Raw genomic sequence first — 22462 nt, forward strand, 5'->3', positions numbered from 1 at the left:
AATCATTTTGTAAATACAGGCAAACAATGGGCACTGAACAGGTTATGTTTGCACAAACATACATAAGTCAATTTAGTCCATATGTCAGGAAACACTCAACAATCACAATGCCTCCATCACTTGTGCTTTTGATGCAAAAAAAGAACAATTTACTAAAAGTGGTGTGAGAGAGGGAACTTGTTCTGTTGATCATAGAAATGAAAATAAGTCAGACTTTTGAATTTAGTGATATGTGAATTGAATAATATGCCATAAATATCCATGTCCAACATTCCTAACCTGGAGATGGCTTGTATGATCTGTCTTTTCAAAAGTCTTCCACGCAAATTAAGTATATGCTCTTTCTGTCTCTGCACCTATAAAAGAGATAGTGGTTTCCATTGCATTTGTTGTGTTTAATTCAAAGTGATTGATCTCACCTGGTTCATTAACACCAGCTCCATTGCTGAGAAAGCCCAGCAGCACCTCTACTTCCTGCAAAGGCTGAGATTATCTCCCACTCTCCATCCTCACTACATTCTACAGAGGATGTATTGAGAACATCCTGTGCAACTGCATCACTGACTGGTTTAGAAGCTGTACCTCCTTGGACTGCATCACCCTGCAGTGAAGTCAGCAGGCTCTCTTCCTACAACACTCGATGAAGGTGAAAGGCAATAAACATTGTGAAGGACTCCACACACCCCTCAAGTAAACTGTTATCCCTTCTGCCATCTGGTATAAAGTACTGTAGCACTTGGGCCCTTACATCCTCATTGGGCAACAGTTTTTTTTCTTCCAGGCTATCAGGCTCATGAATTCCCAGAACACTTGAGGATTGTTTACCGTGGATGTTACTGTTTATGTCTTAATATTTTAATATGTTTAACTTCTATTCTAACATATTTATGTAAATATGCTCCATGGTCCTGGAGAAATGCTATCTCGTCTTTACCGTGCGAACATGGTATGAACAATAAACAACGGTGATGACTTGAATATGAATAATACCATAATATCCAGAAAATATCAGAGTATTACAGCTGTGGTCTTGTGCCTCATAATACGGTATGCCTAGATAATATTAAGCAAAAGTAGATTTATTATCAGGGCTGGCAGGGCTCACTGCAGAAATGCCTGCTGGTCTTGAACACAAATGCTATGGAAAATATACTGACTGGAAATTTGAATGCAGAAGATTTACTGGGATTCTGCCTGAATTGGGATGCAAGTCTTATGCTAGGTTAGCATAGCTGGGACTTTTTTCTTTGGAGTATAGAAGGATGAGAGGACACTTGATGGAGGTCTACTAGATTATGAGAGGCATAGATAGGATGGACAGCCAGTGCCTGTTTCCCACGACAGGATCAGCAAACACCAGAGGGCATATGTACAAAGTGAAGGGAGGGAAGTTTAGGGGAGACATGAGGGGGTAATTTTTTTTACACAGAGTGTTGTGGGAGCCTGCAATGCCTTTCCAGGGATGGTGGTGGTGGGTGAAACATTGAGGGCATTTAAGAGACTCTTAGACACATTGATGAAAGGAAAATAGAGGGTTATTGGGTTTAGAATTTTTTTAATATATGGGTCAGCACAACATTGCAGGCCGAAGGGTCTGAACTGTGCTGTATTGTTCTATTGTGTCTATTAACTATGTCTATGTGAGGCACTGCCCCATGGAGTAGCCAATATCATAAAAGACCCATCTCCTGGCCATACCCTCTTCTCGCTGCAGAAGGTACAGAAGCAAGAAGTCTGGCACCTCTAGATCAAGAACAATTTTTATTCCCAACTGCCTTGAACCTCCTCATTCTACCCTAACACCACGTTAAGATCTGAATATTATTTATTTCATTTTATCTCTACCTTTTATATTTATTATCATTTTACTCATCTTGTACGTTGTGGGCTTTATGTACCTAGGAAGCTGCAGCAAGATTGCATTGCATATATTCATTGTATATAACAATAAACGTTATTCATTCATGCACTTAAATTCGTGCCTCTCCCATCTACACAAGTACGTGAAATACACTAACAAGCAAGTATAAATTCAATTATCTCAGAAGATAAATATTGAATCCCTTTGGAACTGTTTGTGTTCTTTCACAATTCTACTGGACTTCAGATCACGATATTAAATGTATAGTGTGTTGAAAGTGTGAAAGACAGATTAGTTCTTGTAAAATAGGAGGTGGGTAACCTTTTAATTTGGACATACAGCATGCTAATGGGCCATTTCGGCCCACGTGATGTGCTGCCTCGTTAACGTCCAGCTCCCAGTATGTACACGTGGGTCAAAATGGCCTGATACTATGCTGTTTGTCTAAATTAAAAATTAAAAGGTTGGCCACTCCTGAGAGTTCCTGCTGCTTTAAATACCAGTAAAGTGAGAATGCTGATGTTAGTGTGGCTGGGTGAGTATATTAGATGGGGATTGAACTATAAACTTTAAAGTTTTAGATTGAAAAATTGAGGACTTGCTGAAATTGAGGACTTCTGGAAAGGTCTTCATTGCAAAACAAGTGGCTTACTGTGACATCCTAGAGTCAGGCAGAGATGCGAATCTCATCAAACTAAACTGAAGGGTCGCACAAGGTGTAATAAATCCTCAAGCAAGCTGTTTTGCCTTGTAACTTATCACTCCAATACCTGTATTTAAGGAGGGTGACAGAAAGTTTAGGGGAGATGTCAGAGACAAGTCTTTTTACAGAGAACTGTGAGTGTGCATGGAATGCAGGGTGGGGGGATGGTGGTGGAGGCTGGTATAAAGACTCTAGGGTAGGCATATGGATGTAAGAAAATAGAGGGTTATAAGTGTAAGGTAGGGAAAAATTAGATTGTGTGGAGTAGGTTTACAGAGGTCAGTACCACATCATGGGGGTCAAAGGCCTGTACGTGCTGTATGTTCTATAAATTCAAAAAAATAGATAAATATTCAATTAAAGTTAGTGCAAAAGAAAATAATGTTACAAACTAACAGACAGACCTTTGGTGGTTCTAGAATAGTGTTCTGGTTAGGGTAGTACAGGTATGCGCTGCTTAACGCCCATCCAGGCAACATTCAACTGCATACATGTCCGTTGTCCCATAATTGCTCAGTTACCCCTTGGTTTATCATCCAAATATGCCTTACAGGGTTCCAGTTATTTTTCTGGAAGCTAAACTTTAGAAAAAACAAGATTGAAGGTGTGAGGGAGAGAAGACAGACGAAAGAGAAAGAGGAGAATGAATGGGAGGGGGAAGGAAGGGTAAGGCAAAGGAAATGGAAGAGAAAATGTGGCAAGGGGAAAGAAAAAAGGTGCAGGAGAAAATGAGAGAGACAAACAGGAGACAGCAAAATAAAACGTTAGAATGAACATACATGATGATTGCATGTAAAGTCAGACGTCACTATGTACCAGTGATGTTCTAACTTGTTTATGGTTACAGCATAGGGGATAAAATGGATATTTTGCTAATCCATTAACACCCCATCGACCTAGATACACATCACCACATCTGACAGGTGCAGTTTAATTTGTAATCTTCTCCAATCACATTGATTAATTTAAACGTGTGACATGGTTTAGTGAGAAAAGATAAAACAAATCCTTAGACTTGTGCAGCTTGTAGTTATTTGTAGCTTTCCCCACTCCACCAGCTTTCTATTTGCTCCACATACTAGTGTTCTTCAATGCCCTGGAGAACATCATCTATAAAGGAAGCAAAATCCTTTTCCCAAAGAGTCTGAGAAAAGTGATGCTAAAAAGGATCCATGGAGAACATCTTGGAATCAAAAAGTATAAGAGCATGAGAGGTGATGCACTGGCCAAGAATCAACAATGATATAACAAATGAAGTGTCAAACTGTACAATATGCCAGAAATATCAAGCAGCAATCCTGTAGAAACACTAAAGCCACACACAGCACCACACAGACCTTACCAGAAGGTAGACGCTGACCTATTCGTATATTAAGGGAAAGACCATCTTGTAGTCACAGACTATTACTTCCTGTATCCAGGGGTGTGTAGACTGAACACCACCACTGCACATGCTTTAATAACAGGTATGAGAGCCATATTCTCCAGACATGGTATGGCAAATGAAGTCTTCATAGACAATGGACCCCAGTTTTACAATTCAAAGTTCAGATAGTTTGCCAAAGAGTGGGACTTTGTACACACCACGTCAATCCTCATTTTTCACAGTCCAATGGTCTAGTGGAAAAATTTGTACAGACTATGAAAAGACTGATGTACTAGGCAAAAGACAGTGGAACAGACTTCTACCAGAGCATGCTAGTATATCTCACAAGGTCACTCAAGTGTGGTATGTCACCAGCACAACTTCTTATGGGATGTAGGCTAAGATCAAACCTACGCATTCAGGAGAACCTCCTAAAAACAAAATAGGGGGAGAAAGTGAGGAAATTCAAAGAACAACAGAAAGAAAAGCAAATGGGGCTTTTACTTTGACAGAGGAACAAAAAACCTACCGGAACTCTACACTGGTGACTAAGTAAGGCTAAAAGACAAAACAAACTTATGGAGTCAGAAGTCCAACCAAGATCATACACCATTCAAAAAGATGAAGGTGCTGTACTGCGAAGAAATCGCCAAGATCTTCAAATGGGACCAGCCACAGTAGATGGAAAGATGGATATTATTGAACAACCTGAATACACAGCTGAGAAGACGCCATCTGAGGCAACAATTCAGATTCAAGGATAATCAATTAGGAGATCATAAAAAAACGTGAATACTCCTAAAAGACTTATAGAGCAAATTTAAAGACTCCTGTTATAGAATGAAGAGGTCCTATCTTATTCACACGCAGCAAGTTTAAAAAAATGTTAACAATGTTGATAATAATGAAAATGTAAGTTCTTGGTGTTAAAGTTTAAATTGCAGATTTATACAAAGAAAACATGTTAGTTAAAAATAAGCTACTTTTGTTTTAGGAAAGAAAAATGTAATGATTGTGATCGTGGTTGGATTAGCCACTAGCAAGGTCTTAAGGATATAGTTCCTGTTTGAATATACTTGGCTGCCAGCAGGGGCTGACACAGAAGGGGAGACTGATGTTTGTAAGATCTGTAATAGAGGCTTGCAGCCTCATGGCATGCCTCATAGGCTATTTACATCAACTTTACAGTAAAGTTCATGTATTGTGTTGTCTAAGAACTCACACATACGAATACAAGATGAAACAGCCCATTCACTTCAAAATTAATTCATTGGAAAAAGGCGGAGGGTAGCAGTGGAGGGATATTCTGACCAGTAGTATGCCACAGAGGTTGGTCCTGGGTCCATTGTTGTTTGTTACCTACAATAAAAATTTGGATGGCAGTTAACATGATCAGTAAATTTGTGGATGATGTCAAAATTGGAGTGTCATTGACAGTGAGGAAGGATGTCTAAGTTTACAACAGGATCATCTGTAGATCAATTGGACAGGTAGGCCTGTGAAGTGTTGCACTTTGCTAAGAAGGACTCACACAATGAATGGCAAGGCCCTGGTAAGTAATGTAGAATTGAAATATATAGTGGTCCGTCCTAAAAGGAGGAACTTAGGTGAAAGAGGTTGTTTAGAAGGCATTTGGCATGCTTGCCTTTATTGGAGAGGATATTGGATATAAAAGTTAGGACTATCTGTACTGGTTTTGGTAATACCATACTTACTGTGTGGAATTCTGGCTCCAGGAAATACATCAATAAATTGAAAAGGAGATTCACCAGGAGCTTGCAAGGACTGGAGTTCTTGAGTTATAGGGAGAAGTTAAACAGTCTGGGTCCTAATCCCTGGAACTAAGGAGGCTGAAAGGTGATCTTAAAAATGGTTCATAAAATCATGAGGGGCATTGATAAAGTGGATGCTTATAGTCTTTATCCCAGGGTAGATGATTTTAAAACTAGAGGATATGTTTAAAGAGAGAAAGAGGTGATTTGGGAGGACGTGAGGAACATTTTTTTCACTCAGATGATTGTCCAGATTTGAAATGAGCTGCCAGAGGAAACTATAGAAGTGGGTACAATTTTTAAATTCAAAAGACAAATATGTGAATGTAGGGGCTTAGAAGGATATGGACCAAATGCAGGCAAATGGGGCTAGCCCAGAATGCCATCCTGGTTAGCATGGACAAATTAGGTCAAGGGGGCTGTTCTATGCTGCATTTCCCTATGACTGTAGAACATTCCCATTTTCCCAGAACACATGCTGAGTAAAAAGCTCGGAACAGGAATGAGGGTCCCATTGCCATTCCGACATTTTACCTCCTAGACCCCTTCCTGAAATGCCTGCAGTCTAAAGTGAACTGCAAGCATTCCGAGATCAACTTGGGTCAAAGTGTATTCTCTACCTTAATTTTCTTAGTATATTCGTAATTTTTTTTAACTGCTGCCTGCTCTTTCTCATGGCCCACTGACCCGGCGATCCACTGCCTGCTCTCTCCTGTGGCCCACTGTCCTGCTGTGTCCTGGTAGTCCACTCCCTGCTCTCTGTTGCTATGGGCCACTAAGCCTAGATTTGACACTAGGTCTGCTAGATTGGGAAGGCAATCACAAAACATTACTCTCACGCTCCTTTATACATTGTGCACATATGTCTTATTAAATTGTGCTCATTTTTCCCATGCTCTTTCATATTGTACACAAATGTGCTTTCTATTAATTGTGTTAATAAAAGTAACATTTGATAGCAAACCCTTGGATCCAGAATTGTTTCTCATGGACCTAACTACTGCTCTTAACAACAAATATAGTGTATTGGATGTAGTTGGGGAAGATAACCTGCCAGAGGTTGCACCAAGGGAACCGGTGGTGCGGAAAGGAAGGAAGGGGAACAAGGTGGTCATTGGGGACTCCATCGTCAGGGGAACAGACAAAAGATTCTGCGAACCTGACAAGTGTTCCCGTATGGTGTGTTGCCTCCCAAGAGCCAGGGTGCGAGACATCTCGGATAGGGTTCAGAGTATCCTGGGGGGGGAGGTGAACGGCCAGAAGTCCTGATACACATGGGTACAAATGACGTGGATAAGATGAAGGAGGAGAACCTGAAGAGGGACTACCGTGAGCTCGGAAGGAGGTTAAGAAGCAGAACCTCCAGGATTGTAATCTCGGGGCTGCTACCTGTGCTGTACATGGGTGGGGGCAAAAATAATAAAATCAGGAGGTTAAATGTGTGGCTGGAGGAATGGTGCAGAGTGCAGGGATTCAGGTTCATTGACCATTGGGATCTCTACAGGAGGGATGGTTTACACCTGAATGCAATGGGGGACAATATACTGGCAGTTAGGTTTAAAAATGCTGTCAGATTTGATTTAAACTAATTTGGCAGGGGGAAGGGAACAGGACTGATAGGGAAGCAGATAGGAGAGTGAATATAGGGGTGTTTCCATTAGACGATGAAACAATAAGGAAAAAGGGAACTAAAAAGAATAGGAGTGTAGGGGCAAGTGCATTGAGAACAAAGGTGGAGGGAGAAAAGAGATATGGTATCAAGGTATTGTGTATGAATGCACGGAATGTAAGGAATAAAATGGATGAGCTTGAGGCACAAATGACAATGGGAGGTTATGATATTGTCGGAGTAACGGAGACATGGCTGCGGGAAGGGCAGGATTGGGAAATAAATGTTCCCGGGTACACGTCCTATAGAAAAGACAGAAAGTTAGGAAGAGGAGGTGGGGTAGCTCTGTTGGTAAGAAATGAAATTCAGGCGTTTGAAAGGAAAGACATTGAAACAGGTGGGGTAGAGTCTGTTTGGATAGAATTAAGAAATTGTAAAGGCATGAGGACCATAATGGGGGTCATTTACAGGCCTCCGAAAAGTAGCTTAGATATCAGTAGAAGTATAAATCAGGAATTAAGAGTGGCATGTCAAAGTGGTAGCAATACAGTAGTTATGGGGGACTTTAACATGAAGGTGGACTGGGATAATCAGACGGGGGTAGGAGCACAAGAGACTGAGTTTATTGAATGTCTATGAGATACTTTCTTGGAGCAGCTAGTGGAGGAACCTACCAGGGGGAAGTCGATTCTGGACTTGGTGCTGTGCAGTGACGCAGAGTTAATAAGTGACCTTGATGTAGGGGAGCCATTAGGGAATAGTGACCATGGTATGGTTACTTTTGAGCTGCAATTAGAAAGGGAAAAAGAAAGGAAGTCGGAAGCATCTGTACTGCAGTTAAATAAAGGGGATTATGCAGCTATGAGGGAGGAGCTAGCCAAAATAAAATGGAAAGATACACTAGCTGGGAGGACAACTGGGGAAAAATGGCAGGTATTTTTGGACATTTTTCACAGGTTTCAGGACAAATTTATTCCAAAGTGGAAGAAAGGCTCTAGGAGATGCAAATGGCAGCCGTGGCTAACTAATGAAATCAAGTGTAATATCAAATCCAAAGGGAGTAAGTATAGGATAGCGAAGCGGAGTGGGAAGTTAGAGGATTGGGAAACCTTCAAAGAGCATCAGAGGGTAACTATGAAAGTCATAAGAGAGGGGAAAATGAAGTACGAGAGGAAATTAGCAAATAATATAATGGAGGATAGCAAAAGCTTTTTAAAATATGTGAAGAGGAAGAAATTGATTCGGTCTAAAATTGGTCCATTAAGAATGGAAAAGGGTGAAATTATTACCGGAAACAAGGAGATGGCTGAGGAATTTAACAAATACTTTGCAACTGTCTTCACCAAGGAGGATAGAGGTTATGGTCAGTTAGGGGGTAGTGGTCATGCAGTATCAAGAGACTTGGGGAACTTTCCTGGGGAAGTAGGGGATCTAATGGATATCCAGATCCAAAAACAAGAGGTTGTGAGTAAATTGTTGGGACTGAGGGCTGATAAATCCCCAGGGCCTAATGGGCTGCATCCCAGGATGCTTAAAGAAGTTGCTATGGAAATTGTGGAAGCACTGGTCGACATTTTCCAAAGTTCCATAGATTCGGGGGAGGTCCCTGAGGATTGGAGAGTGGCTGATGTGGTGCCGATTTTTAAGAAGGGAGGGAGGGAGAAAACGGGAAATGATAGACCGGTCAGCCTGACGTCGGTGGTGGGAAAGATATTGGAATCTATCATAAAAGGAGTAATAGCAGAACACTTAGGCAGAAATAATAGTATAAGGGCTAGTCAGCATGGATTCCTTAAGGGTAAGTCATGCTTGACTAACCTTCTGGAATTTTTCAAGGATGTGACAAAGAGGGTGGACTTGGGAGAGCCAGTGGATGTGGTGTATTTGGACTTCCAGAAAGCCTTTGAGACTAGTGGGCAAGATCAGGGAGCATGGTATTGGAGGTAAGGTGCTGACATGGATAGGAAATTGGTTAAGAAATAGGAAACAAAGGGTTGGGGTAAGCGGGTCTTTTTCAGGATGGCAGGATGTGACGAGTGGAGTGCCGCAGGGATCGGTATTGGGTCCTCAGTTGTTTGTAATTTATGTAAATGATTTGGATGAGGGGATTATTAATAACTTGAGCAAATTTGCAGATGACACGAAACTGGGTGGCGGTGTGGGGTGTGAGGAGGATGTCAGGAAAATGCAGAGGGACTTGGACAGGTTGGGGGAGTGGGCTGCTGAATGGAAGATGACGTTCAATGTAAGCAAATGTGAGGTTATCCATTTTGGGAGCAATAATAGGAAAGCTGAGTATTATTTAAATGGAGACAAGCTAGGGAGTGGGGAGGAGCAAATGGATCTGGGAGTACTTGTTCACCGGTCACTGAAGACTAGCATGCAGGTTCAGAAAGCTGTGAAGAAGGCTAATGGCATGTTGGCTTTCATAAAGAGGTGATTGGAGTATAGGAACAGAGACACCCTTCTGCAGTTTTACAGGGCCCTGGTGAGACCCCACCTAGAGTATTGCGTCCAGTTCTGGTCTCCAATTTTGAGGAAGGACATACTAGCTATAGAGGGTGTGCAGCGCAGATTTACAAGGTTAGTTCCAGGGATGGCGGGGTTGACATATGCTGAAAGGCTAGAAAAACTGGACTTGTATCCGATGGAGTTTAGAAGGATGAGGGGGGACATGATTGAGGTATACAAAATTATCAGGGGGATAGACAGGGTGAAGTCGGATTACTTGTTCCCAATGATGGGGAAACGAGGACTAGAGGGCATAGTTTAAGAATACAGGGTAGGCCCTTTAGGACGGAGATGAGAAAACATTTTTTTACCCAGAGAAGTGTGAATCTGTGGAATGCTCTGCCACAGAGGGTGGTAGAGGCAGATTCGCTGATTATGTTCAAAAGAGACTTAGATAAGACTCTAGTGGGCAAAGGAGTTAAGAGAAGTGTGAATCTGTGGAATGCTCTGCCACAGAGGGTGGTAGAGGCAGATTCGCTGATTATGTTCAAAAGAGACTTAGATAAGACTCTAGTGGGCAAAGGAGTTAAGTGTTATGGGGATAAGACTGGAAAGGGATACTGATGGTAGTGATCAGCCATGATCTGTAAAATGGCGGTGCTGGCTCGACGGGCCGAAGGGCCTACTCCAGCTCCTATTGTCTATTGTCTATAACACTTTCTCAACACAACAATGACCAGTGCGGCGACCGACAGCGTTACTCACCATTATCATCCTAATTTCAACCTGGCATATAAAACCTGCAGAATATTTTTGAGCCATTATTTTGGAAAAATTAGTGGTTCTAACATGCTATCAGATACAGTATGTTATACGTGACATTAGACACCAACGCTGTTGAGTTACACGTCCCACTCCTTTTGTTCACGGAATGCTGGTAGGCTGTATAAAATGGCGGACAGAAACTGAGATATGCAGTTTTGGACGTACCTGTGTGAACGACCAGTCCTAAGATGTCAGACACACTTTAGAATGGTAAAATCACACAAAGTCTATGAAAAAAAAAGAAATATCAAGGCAAAATATACCATTGTTGACCATTTTTATTTTCAAATCTTGTTCTTTTTAAAATGAAGCAATTGTCAATCTCAATAATCAGTGGAGTTGAAGCAATCTGACAATCCTCTAATAATCTCTACATTTTCTAAGCAGAAAATGGTGTAGTTTTAGCCAAAGATATTTAACTACTTCCACCATTCCTGAGATTGGAAGAAAATAAGCTGTATTTATGTTTTGTTTTATTCAAGCACTTGCCTACATGCTGCTCAAGCCAAAACATTGGTTATGCATCTTTATCTTTGCTCTACAAACTACACTGTTTGACCTGCTGAGTTTCTCGATCTGGTCAGGATGTGAACTCTGCACTGATGTCATAAATTATTCTTCCAGCTTTTCTCCTGTTATTCTAATAATGTAATGAGTGCTAATTGTGCAAGATTCTGCTTATTCCTTTTGGTGTAATGGGTACTAAATTAAAACTTGCATTTAAATAGTGCTTTTTAACTCACTAATGAGCTCCAATCTATTTTGGGGTCCCTCTATAATCCAGAAAAAGGTAATTAAATGGAGGAAACACTTGAACCAGGGGCTATTACAATATTCAAGAAACATTTGGATGGACTCATAGATTGGATAGGTTCAGAGCAGGGGTGGCCAAACAACAGCTCCAGGCCCAACTGCAGCCCAAGGTGAATTTTAAAAATAAAATGGAATATGGGCCATTAGAACATAATCTGACAATAAATTGCACTGTATGTACATTGCACTTTTTAGTTTCAACACTAGATGTCGCTGTCATTTTGAATGACTGTTGCAATGTTACTCATTGATGAAAAGATTTACCTCAGTTTAAATAAGTTTATCTCAGTTGATTAATCATGGAGGAACCAAGAAGTCTGAAAAATAGTAAGGGAGTGCTGAAAATTTCAGACATGGTGGGGAAAATGAATACATTTTGCACAGAAATTAAGGAGAAATGTGTTTGTTTGATTTGTAAGGAATCTGTTAATTTTAATAGCCTATCTACAGATTTACACATTCATCATAATCATTAAGGTGTCACCTGGGCCATGAACTGTATTCACTGAGAAAGAGTTGTGGAGGAATGTTAGAGATTGTCTTGTCCCTTTTGATCTTTTCTCCTGTTCTTGTTTTGCACCCAGCTTTTTATTTTACACTGTTTTTTTTGAATGAGATTTAAAGTGTTATTCCATTCATTTTAATCAGTGATTCTCAATCTTTTTCTTTCCACTCACATACCACTTTAAATATTCCTTCTGTGATTAATAAGGCATTGCCTAAGGTGATATATGAGTGGAAAGAAAAAGGTTGAAAACCACTGTTTTAATTGTACCTCATTGACTTGTTATGTGCACAGTTTCATAACTCCAAAGAAAATGGACCAATGACAATTTTTCTCAAGCAAAATTTTTCAGTAAGAATTGAGTCTAGAGCAGTGATTCTACCCTTCCCTTCCCACTCACATACCACCTTAAGGAATCCCTTACTAATCACAGAGCACCGATGGCAAAGGGATTCCTTAAAGTTGGTATATGAGTGGAAAGAGAAAGATTGAGAACCAATGAGCAGCAGATACAGATGTGCCTACTGTATTATGTAAGGACATCAATAAACTACTATAATGTCAAGTGTTAAACTGTTCAGTGGTATGGTATAGTTATTTTTATAAAAATAAAATTTTGATAGCATAGGGATCTTCTGGTCTAAAACACTGTTTTTCTTACTGTGTAACTGTCAGGCTTATATTTTTCTGCTTGTGGATCACAACCAAAAATGTTTGGCCATCCTTGGTTTAGAGGAATATGAGCCCAATGCAGACAGGTGAGACCAGAGTGGTCAGCATGGACAAGCTGGGTTTGTTTCCATACTGTATGACTCTATAAAGTTGCCAATGACACCACGGTCATCCAGCAGAATCACAGACAGCAATGAGGAAGCATACAGAAGTGAGATAGTTCAGCTCGTTGAGTAGTGTCACAACAACAACCTTGTACTCAACAAGATCAAAACTGAGGAAGTGATTGTTACATTCAGGAGGAGAAAATCAGGAAGAACACAATCCAGTCTTCATTGAGGGGAAAGGGTCAAATTCTTGGGTGTCAACATCTCTGAAGATCTATCCTGGGGCCTTCATGTTGAAGCAATCATGAAGAAGGCTCCCCAGCTGCTATATTTCGTTAGGAGTTTGAGATTTGGTATGTCACCAAAGAGCCTTGCAAATTTCTACAGGTGTACTGTGGAGAACATTCTGACTGGTTGCATCACTGCCAATGCTCAGAACAGGAAAAAGCTACAGAGAATACTGAACTCAGCCGGCGCCATTATGAGCATCAGTCTTCACTCTATTAAGGAGATCTACAAGAGGCGGTGTCTCAAGAAAGTAGCCTCTATCCTCAAGGTCCCTCACCACCCAGGTCATGCCCTCTACTCACTGCTAACATCAGGAAGGAGGTTCAGGACCCTGAAGAAGAACACAGCCTTATAAAAATAGCTTCTTTCCCATTTGCTGTCAGATTTCTGAATGGACTATGAAGCACAGACTCGACCTCACTTTTCTCTTCTTTTGTACTAATTTATTTTTTTTTAATGTAATTTACAACAATTTTGCACCTGTAATGCTGTCTCCAAATAATGAATTTTGTGATATGTTTATGACAATACCTTATATACGCTTGTAATTTTGTGAACCAATTGTTAGGGTAAATTTTTGGGTGTCGACTATTACACGGATACTACTTTTGACCACGGTAAGTACCTGCTTAGTTCAGGGCATCAGGTGCTCGCATGAGTGGGAAGGCGGAACCGGGTAGTGAGTCCAAGTTCAGGGCTTCGGGAGTTCAGATGAGTGGGCAGGTGGGGCCTGGGCAAGAGTCCATGGTCTGGCTGTCAGGAGCTCTAGTGGGTGGGCAGCCAGGACCTGCCTGAGAGGCGTTGGTCAAAGCATCAGGAGCTTGGATAAAAAGGCAGTTGGGGCCAAAAATAAGGGGGGGGGAGTCGACTTAACACGGTATCATCTGTTACATGTGATTATATGGTAAATTCTGATTCTGTGACTATGATTCTCTGGTTAGAGAATATGCATTTGCATATACTATCATTAAAAATATTTGTGAAAATCTCGAGCTTCAGAGAAATCCTGTCACATTGTCCATTTTTCTAACCATGCCAATGAGAAAGGAAGTGAATATTTTCTCTGGGAAATCCTTCCCAATAAAGAAAATGTTCATTGGATACACTTGGATGAAATGTTAGTTAATCTAAATGTACACTAATCAACTTCATTTGGCTATGAAGTGATTTGAGAAGGTGAGGCGGAGACTATGTGTCTGTATATTTCACATCTTAAAATTGTGGAACTTAATAAAAGAGAATCTAATAAATCCTGTGGGCAATTCATAGGAGATTTCTTCACCCAGAATGTCAAGGGAGGCTAAAGGAAAAAGAAAGGAAAGGCAGGTTTCGGCTGATCGATTACAGTGTGTGGGGGGGGACATGCAAAGTTTATGACCGGGTCTATATATTTCTCCTGAAGTCCTTGATCATAAGAAAAATTAGTGTAATTTAACACGTGAAATGTTTGTAATGCTTATTGGTAACCACGAGATGGCAGATGTGTTCCACTTTTCTTATTGAAGGCATGAGAAAATGCAGATGCTGGAATCTGGAACAAAAATCTGCTGGAGGAACTCAGTGGTCCTAACAGCATCTTTGCAGTAGGCGACGGCATGTTCAGCATTTCCGATCAAGATTCTGCATCAGGACTGAATGTGCAGAAAGGACCAAACAAGAGTAGAAGAGGGAACTGTGCAATGCACAAATGTGCAGGAAAAATTCAGCAGGTCATGCAGCATCTAGAGGAAGTCGAGAGTAATTAACATTTCTGGCCTGAGCCCATCATCAAGGTATGAAAACGAACTGGCAGGTGTCTAAAGAAAAAGATAGATGGGGAGAAGAGGAGGGAGGAAGGGGTAGGGGAGCACAGGCTAACAGGAAGAGGTCAGAGATGGATACAAATGGAATGGTAGAAAAGAAAAAAAAATTAGGTGATGTGTTACAAACCCAAAGAACCCCAAAACCCAGCAGCAATAGACATTCACCAAGACAAGTAGTTATTTAAACAAAAGTTGTTTCTAATTATCTTTAAACATGAAAACAGAATCAAACTTTAACTTATCTCTATAATTAACTAACCCAAATTAACCCCCTGTGGTGCTCTACGCAGCTGGAGAAAGCACAGTCACCACACCAAAGGTTGGTAACGAATGTTTATTTGAATTCAGCGCACGCCCCTTTAAGGGCAGCGCGGGCTCAGCCACCACGTGCATGATGATGTCATAATCACTGCCCAGGGCACATGCTGGAAGAGAGGCTGGTGCCAGGGAGAACCCCTGACGACGCCATCTTCCCATGCCTGCCCCGCCACATGGCAATACACATGGAGCCGGTTTGCCATAAGAATGTGCGCACCAGAAAATACCCCCAGAACCGACTACGCGTCCCACCGATTTGGCGGCTGGCCCCAGCACTTGGGCACGGCCGTCAGCACCAGCTGGGATAAGTCCAAATGAGCGGCTTTTAGGCGGTCCCACAGTAAAAAGTTCCTCCTTCCCCCCCCCCCCACCACATCCAGGGTGAAAGTCCCACCCAACTGCCGGAGAACCTTATACGGCCCTTCTTATGGGCACTTCAACGGAGCCCTCTGTGGTCTTCTCCAGACAAATACAAACTGCGACACATCCAGCTCTTTGGTCTATGGGATGGTTGGGTGCCGTGGTATGATGAGGTGGTGGGGTTAGGTTGGCCAGTCTTTTGTGGAGGTCCGCTAGCAGCTCATCTTTGGGCGTCTTCTCGGCCTCCAGGCCGAAAAATTCGCCTGGTAGGGAGAGTTGCGCGCCGTATACCATCTCCGCCGATGAGGCTTACAGGTCTTCCTTGGGCATCGTTCTGATCCCGAGGAGGACCCAGAGTAACTCGTCTGCCCAGTCCGGGCCGGAAAGTCTTGCCATCAGAGCGGAGTTTAAGTGCCGGTGGAACCTCTCCACCAACCTATTAGACTATGGGTGGTAGGCCGTGGTGTGGTGGAGTGTTACCCCCAAAAGCTTCACCAGCTGAGTCCATAGTACGGAGGTAAACTGGGCGCCTCTGTCACTCGTGATGTGCGCCGGCACACCGAAAAGAGCAATCCACTGGCTGACCAGGGCTCTGGCACACGTCTCTGCCGAGACCTCACGGACCATCTCGTTGCTCTGTCCACTATCGTAAAAAGGTAGCGCAACTCTCACGACATTCACGTGGGTGTGCTGGAACCTCCGCATTGCCGAGTCGAAATGTTGGATAGGGGACTGGGTGTGGCTGTGAATTTTAGAAGCCTGACACCTGGTGCAGATCCAAGCCAACTCTGCATCTCTTTTTTGAGCCCATGCCAGATGAATCGTTGCGCCACCATCCTCATAGATGCCTTTATTGAGGGATTAGCGAGATCGTGGATAGAGCTGATGACCCTTGCCCTCCACTCCTGCGGAACTACTGAGCGCGGTGAGCCAATGGAGATGTCGCAGAGCAGCATCTGAGGGGAGTTGGGTAGTCGGATATCCTCAAGGTGTAGACCCGAGATGGTGGTCCGGAGGGCTTGTGTTTTGGCGTCATGCTGTTGAGCCTGCGCCAATTGCGCGTAGTCGAGGCCAGGAGCTAACATATTGATGGCTGGGTGGGAGAGCACGTCCATGACCACATTGTCTTTTCCCGCCCTGTGCCAGATGTCTGTGGTATAGTTGGATACATAGGAAAGGTGCCGCTGATGCCTGGAGGACCATGGGTCCTTGGCCATAGCCAGTGCTTGGGTGAGGGGCTTATGATCAGTGAAGACTGTAAAAGTTCTTCCCTCTAAGAAATAATGAAAGTGGTGGATGGCCAGGAACTTGCGCCAGGAGCTCCTGGTTGAACGCGCTGTATTTAAGTTCCAGCGACCGCAATTGCTTACTGAAAAAGGCCAGTGGGCGCCATTGCCCATCCAGCTACTGTTCCAATACTCCCTGACTGCCGTATCCGAAGAGTCGACCGAAAGTGCTGTGTGTGCTTCTGGACGCAGGTGTACCAATAACGTCGCCCCAGCGAGGACCTGTTTTGTCGTTGTGAAAGCATCGTCCGCCTCCTCCGACCAGCTAGGGTCTTCTCCTTTGCCACGATCAGCACAAACAGAGGGTGCATGGTGCAGGCGGCACTGGGGATGAATCTATGGTAGAAATTTACCATCCCCATAAATTCTTATGGGCCTTTAAGGGTGGAGGGTTTGGGGAAATGCTGGATGGCTGCCACTTTCTCTGGTGCCGGAACTGCACCAGACGCTGAGACGGTGTACCCCAGGAACTGCAATGTTTGTTTCCCAAACTGGCCATGTTGACCATGAGGCAGAAATCTGCCAACCGGGCAAACAGGGCACGGAGATAGGTCTTGTGCTGTTCACGGCTGTGGCTGGCAACCAGAATGTCATCCAGGTAGATAAAGACAAAGCTCAAATCCCTACCCACCGCGTCCATGAGGCGCTGGAACATCTGGGCTGCGTTCTTCAACCCAAATGGTATCTGGAGGAATTCTAATAGTCCAAAAGGGGTGATAATAGTGGTCATTCCAACGTCGTCGGTGTGGACAGGGATTTGATGGTATCCCCGCACTAAGTCGACCTTAGAAAAGAACTGCATGCCATAGAGGTTGGCCACAAAGTCCTGGATAAGGGGGTCAGGGTACCTGTCTGGAGTCGTGGCATCATTTAACCACCTGTAGTCTCCGCTGGGCCTCCATCCACCAGATGATTTTGGGAGCATGTGTAGAGGCGCCACCCAGGCACTGTCCGACCGCTGGACGATGTCCAACTCCTGGAGACTGGAGAATTCCTCCTTCGTCTGATGCAATTTTTCTGGTGGCAGCCATCTAGCTCTGGCACGCAACAGGGGGCCTTGTGTGGCAATGTGGTGGAACACTCCTTGTTGGGGGAAAGTGATGTCGAAGCGTGGCTCCAGGATGGCAGGAAATCCACTGAGAATGTCAGTGTACTCGTCCCTGGTGGCGGCTACTGTGGCAATTCTGGGTCTGTCGTCATCCGCCGTGCCCAGTTGCACTGAGTGAAAAGTGTGGGTTTGGAGCAGCCTACTGCCCCTCACATCCACAAGCAGGCCATGAGCCCTCAGGAAGTCAGCCCCCAACAGCGTGGTGCCACCAAGGCCAGCACGAACCTCCAGATGAATTTTTCTTCCCCAATCTGTATCTGCGCTCTATGGGTGCCATAGGTCTTGATTTTGGAGCCATTGTCCACCCGCAGGGTTGGACCGGGAGATAATGTGTGAGTCTCCAGCACTGTAGAGGGCAGGTCGCTCAGCTCAGCCCCTGTGTCCACCAGGAACTGGTGGCCTGAGGATCTGTCTGTGATATGAAGGAGGCTGTTCTCATGGCCAACCATCGCAGCCATCAACGGCGACTGGCCTGGTCGTTTCCCTGAAAATTGTAGGGTTGGCGGCTTTAGTTGCCCATTCAGAGCCAGCTCTTCAGCGCTTGACGTCCTGTTTTGCGGAAACTGCCAAAATGTTTGGCCTGGAAGTCAGCCTGAAGAAAACGGAGGTCCTCCATCAGCCAGCTCCCCACCATGACTACCAGCCCCCCCACATCTCCATCGGGCACTCAAAACTCAAAACGGTCAACCAGTTTACCTATCTCGGCTGCACCATTTCATCAGATGCAAGGATCGACAACGAGATAGACAACAGACTCGCCAAGGCAAATAGCGCCTTTGGAAGACTACACAAAAGAGTCTGGAAAAACAACCAACTGAAAAACCTCACAAAGATTAGCGTATACAGAGCCGTTGTCATACCCACACTCCTGTTCGGCTCCGAATCATGGGTCCTCTACCAGCATCACCTACGGCTCCTAGAACGCTTCCACCAGCGTTGTCTCCGCTCCATCCTCAAAATTCATTGGAGCGATTTCATCCCTAACATCGAAGTACTCGAGATGGCAGAGGCCGACAGCATCGAGTCCACGCTGCTGAAGATCCAGCTGCGCTGGGTGGGCCACGTCTCCAGAATGGAGGACCATCGCCTTCCCAAGATCGTGTTATATGGCAAGCTCTCCACTGGCCACCGTGACAGAGGTGCACCAAAGAAGAGGTACAAGGACTGCCTAAAGAAATCTCTTGGTGCCTGCCACATTGACCACCGCCAGTGGGCTGATATCACCTCAAACTGTGCATCTTGGCGCCTCATAGTTCGGCGGGCAGCAACCTCCTTTGAAGAAGACCGCAGAGCCCACCTCACTGACAAAAGACAAAGGAGGAAAAACCCAACACCCAACCCCAACCAACCAATTTTCCTCTGCAACCGCTGCAACCGTGTCTGCCTGTCCCGCATCGGACTTGTCAGCCACAATCGAGCCTACAGCTGACGTGGACTTTTACCCCCTCCATAAATCTTCGTCCGTGAAGCCAAGCCAAAGAAGAAGAAAAGAAGAAGTAGGGTTGGCGGCATTTATGGGCTTGTGCTCCCTAGCGTTGGTGGTAAAAGCGCCATGTTCACTGGGTTTCCTCTGACTTGTGCTTGGGGGCAGCCTGCAGTCGATGGGGTCCCGGTTTGGAAACCTGGTTGAGGGCCACCTCGTTTTCCCATTTTGTGTGCCAGAGGGCATCTGCCCGAGCTGCGGCCTTACAGGGGTCAGTGAAGTCCTCTTCAGACAAATGTAGCTGGATATTGTCTGGAATTTATTCCAGGAAAATCTGGCGGAAGAGGAAACACGACTTGTGATCCTCTGCCAGAGCTAGCATCTTGTCCATCAGGGCTGAAGGGCTGCGGTCACCTAACGCGTCCAGTTGTAAGAGCCTGGAAGCACACTGCTGGGGGGTAAGGCCAAACTTCCCCAGGAGCAGGTTTCTGAGGGCGGTATATTTGCCCTCTCCTGGTGGTCGATGTATGAGGTCATCCACCCTCACCACCATCTCCTGATCTAGCGCGCCCACAATGTGGTAGAACTTCGAGGTGTCGGCTGAGATGTTGTGCAGGTGGAATTGTGCCTCTGCCTGCCTGAACCATGTTCGCGGGTGATGGAACCAAAAAGGGGGAAGTTTGAGGGCTACGGCATTTACCTCAGCTGTGTCCATCATTAATTGGGTCCAGAAAGACATCTGGGCCCATCGGGGTCACCACTGTGGTGCTCTGCACAGCTGGAGAAAGCACAGTCACCACACCAAAGGTTGTTAATGACTGTTTATTTTAATTCAGTGCACGTCCCTTTAAGGACAGTGTGGGGTCAGCCACCATGTGCATGGTGACATCATAATCGCTGCCCAGGGCGAACGTTGGAAGGGAGACTGGAGACAGGGAGAACCCCTGATGATGTCATCTTCCCATGGCTGCCCCACCATGTGGCGATACACGCGGGGCCAGTTCGCCAAGAGAATGTGCACTGCCACACCCCTTCTAATTCTAAGTGCACATGTATGTAATGTGTGTGTAAATTTAAGAAAAGTTCTTTGGTTCACAGTTCAATCTCACTTCTCATTCTTCCAAGTTCACTGCTTGTAGCCAATTTTTATACTGTGCACAGAATTTAACATGTATAAAGTTCACCAGGTTTTGGTGCTCGAAGGGTAAATGTTTACTGCTCAGGAAGGTTCTTGTAGGGTTTGCAGAGAGAGTTTTGTTGTTCCAGGATTTCCACAACTGAGGTACCACCATTAGTCATCTCAATGTCTCGCTGATGAAACTTGCCCCATCAGGATTCTCCAGATAACCTCTTTCTTTCAGGCTCTCATAGAGTTCCTTTCTGTTCCCTTATTAAAAGAGAAACATTAGACAGATAGCATTTCCAGCCATCCGCCTCTCTGGAGCTTTTCTGTTTCCAACCAGCTTCTCCTGGCTTGCACTATTCAGCTGTGATTGTTCAGTCTCTTTCAGTGTCACACACGCTGGCTGAGAGAGTTTGTTAAGCTTGTCTTCTCTCTCTCTCTCTCCAACTGCCAGGAAGCCCATGTGACTCTCTCATTTGCAAAAACCCCCACCTTCAGCAAACAACAGGAGTTAGATAAACAAAACCTAGATGTGACCTTTCTGTGAACATTCTGTAGGTACTTGCAAACAGTCATTTTATCTCCTCTTTCAAACAATTGGTCTATTCATTTCATGATGTCATTTCAATTAGCACCTACTTGTGAAATATGCATAGCATTCTCCATTGCCTCTGCAATGTTACTGAATATGAATTCTTCAATATTTCAAATAAAATCTGTTTCAAAATGTGTGTATGTATGTAACCCACTCTAATTTTCCCAAATTCTCCCAAATATATATACTCCATTACATTACGTGTAGTTCTCTGACAGGACAGGCAAGGGGGTGGGGGACCTGGGTGAAAGGAAACAAGGGGGTAGGGAGAGAGACTCAGGGGAGGGGTTTAACAGAAATTGGAGGTTGATGTTAATGGTTTCAGGTTGGAGAGTGCCAGAAGGAAATATTAGGTGTTGCTCCTCCAATTTATGATTCCTTTGGTTTGTCAGTGTATGAGGTCATGGATAGACATGCTGGTGTACGAATGGTGTGTGGAATTAAAATGGTTGGCCATTGCAAAGGACAGAGCGAAGGTGCTCAACAAAATGATCTCCCCATTTGCATCTGGTCTCACAGATATAGAGGAGGCTACAACAGGAGTACCGGATGCAGTAGATTTTAGAATGCACTTATGGAGATTCATAAGTGTTGTTTCACTTGGAAGGACTATTAGGGATCATGAATGGTGGTGAGGGAGGACATGTGGGTAGGTGAGGATTTGTCACAAGGAATCCAGTCCTTGTTGTATCTCAGGATGGAAAGGGCCATAGCAGATGTGTGGGAAATAGAGACATGGTTAAGGGCTGAGCTGATGGCAGTAGAGGGGAAGGAGGACATCTTGGATGTTCTGGAATCATCCTGAGGCAGATGCGATCAAGATGGAGAAATTGAGAGAAAGGAATAGAATCCTTACATATGAAAAGGTGTAGTCCCATCAAATCCACTCATCCCCTTCCTCAGTCCATATATCGCCTCTCTATACTGGCTACCTTCATTCTCCATTTTCAGTCATGATACAGGATCTTGACCCAAACTATCGACAATTCCTCCCAAGCCCCCAAAAATGCTGCTCGCCCCACTGAGTTCCAGTTAGCACATTACTATTATGGTGCCAGTGACCCAGAATCAAATCCAGTGCAAAGGAATTTGTGCATTGACCCCATGATCTGAATGGGATTTCTCCAGGTGCTTCAGTTTCCTCCCACCCCCAAAAATAGACAGGGGTAGTAGGTTACTAGGGTGTAATCAAAAGAGCAGCAGACTGGAGAAACAGGGAGACTACCACCCATTGAGAAGGGTGGGAGTCAACATACAGGACAGTGACCATGGCAGCAAACCAGTGAGGGACTCAATGGCTGTAGGACTGTAAAGCAAAGGTGACCATGGTGGTAAACCAGCCAGGGGCTCAGCCGCTGAAGGACCTGTATAGGCTGCTGGCAACTTGTGGTCGGGGGACCCGCACAGGCTGCAGGACACTGGCACATGGGAACCAGGATTCGGAGCTGGGATTTGAGAGGGTGCAGAGTAGAATT

General features: G+C 44.3%; 1 long non-coding RNA gene across 1 annotated transcript; it reads right to left on the reverse strand.

Moving 5' to 3' along the window:
- Positions 1 to 5201: 5201 nt before the first annotated feature.
- LOC138762738 (uncharacterized) lies at positions 5202 to 20088 on the reverse strand. Its single transcript, XR_011357103.1, has 3 exons — positions 19970 to 20088; positions 10753 to 10814; positions 5202 to 5289 (listed from the first exon to the last, which is right to left on the reverse strand). It is a non-coding gene; the product is annotated as an uncharacterized lncRNA (long non-coding RNA).
- Positions 20089 to 22462: the final 2374 nt, after the last annotated feature.

Source organism: Narcine bancroftii, chromosome 5 (assembly GCF_036971445.1).
Source record: "Narcine bancroftii isolate sNarBan1 chromosome 5, sNarBan1.hap1, whole genome shotgun sequence".
In the NCBI taxonomy this organism is placed as follows: domain Eukaryota; kingdom Metazoa; phylum Chordata; class Chondrichthyes; order Torpediniformes; family Narcinidae; genus Narcine; species Narcine bancroftii.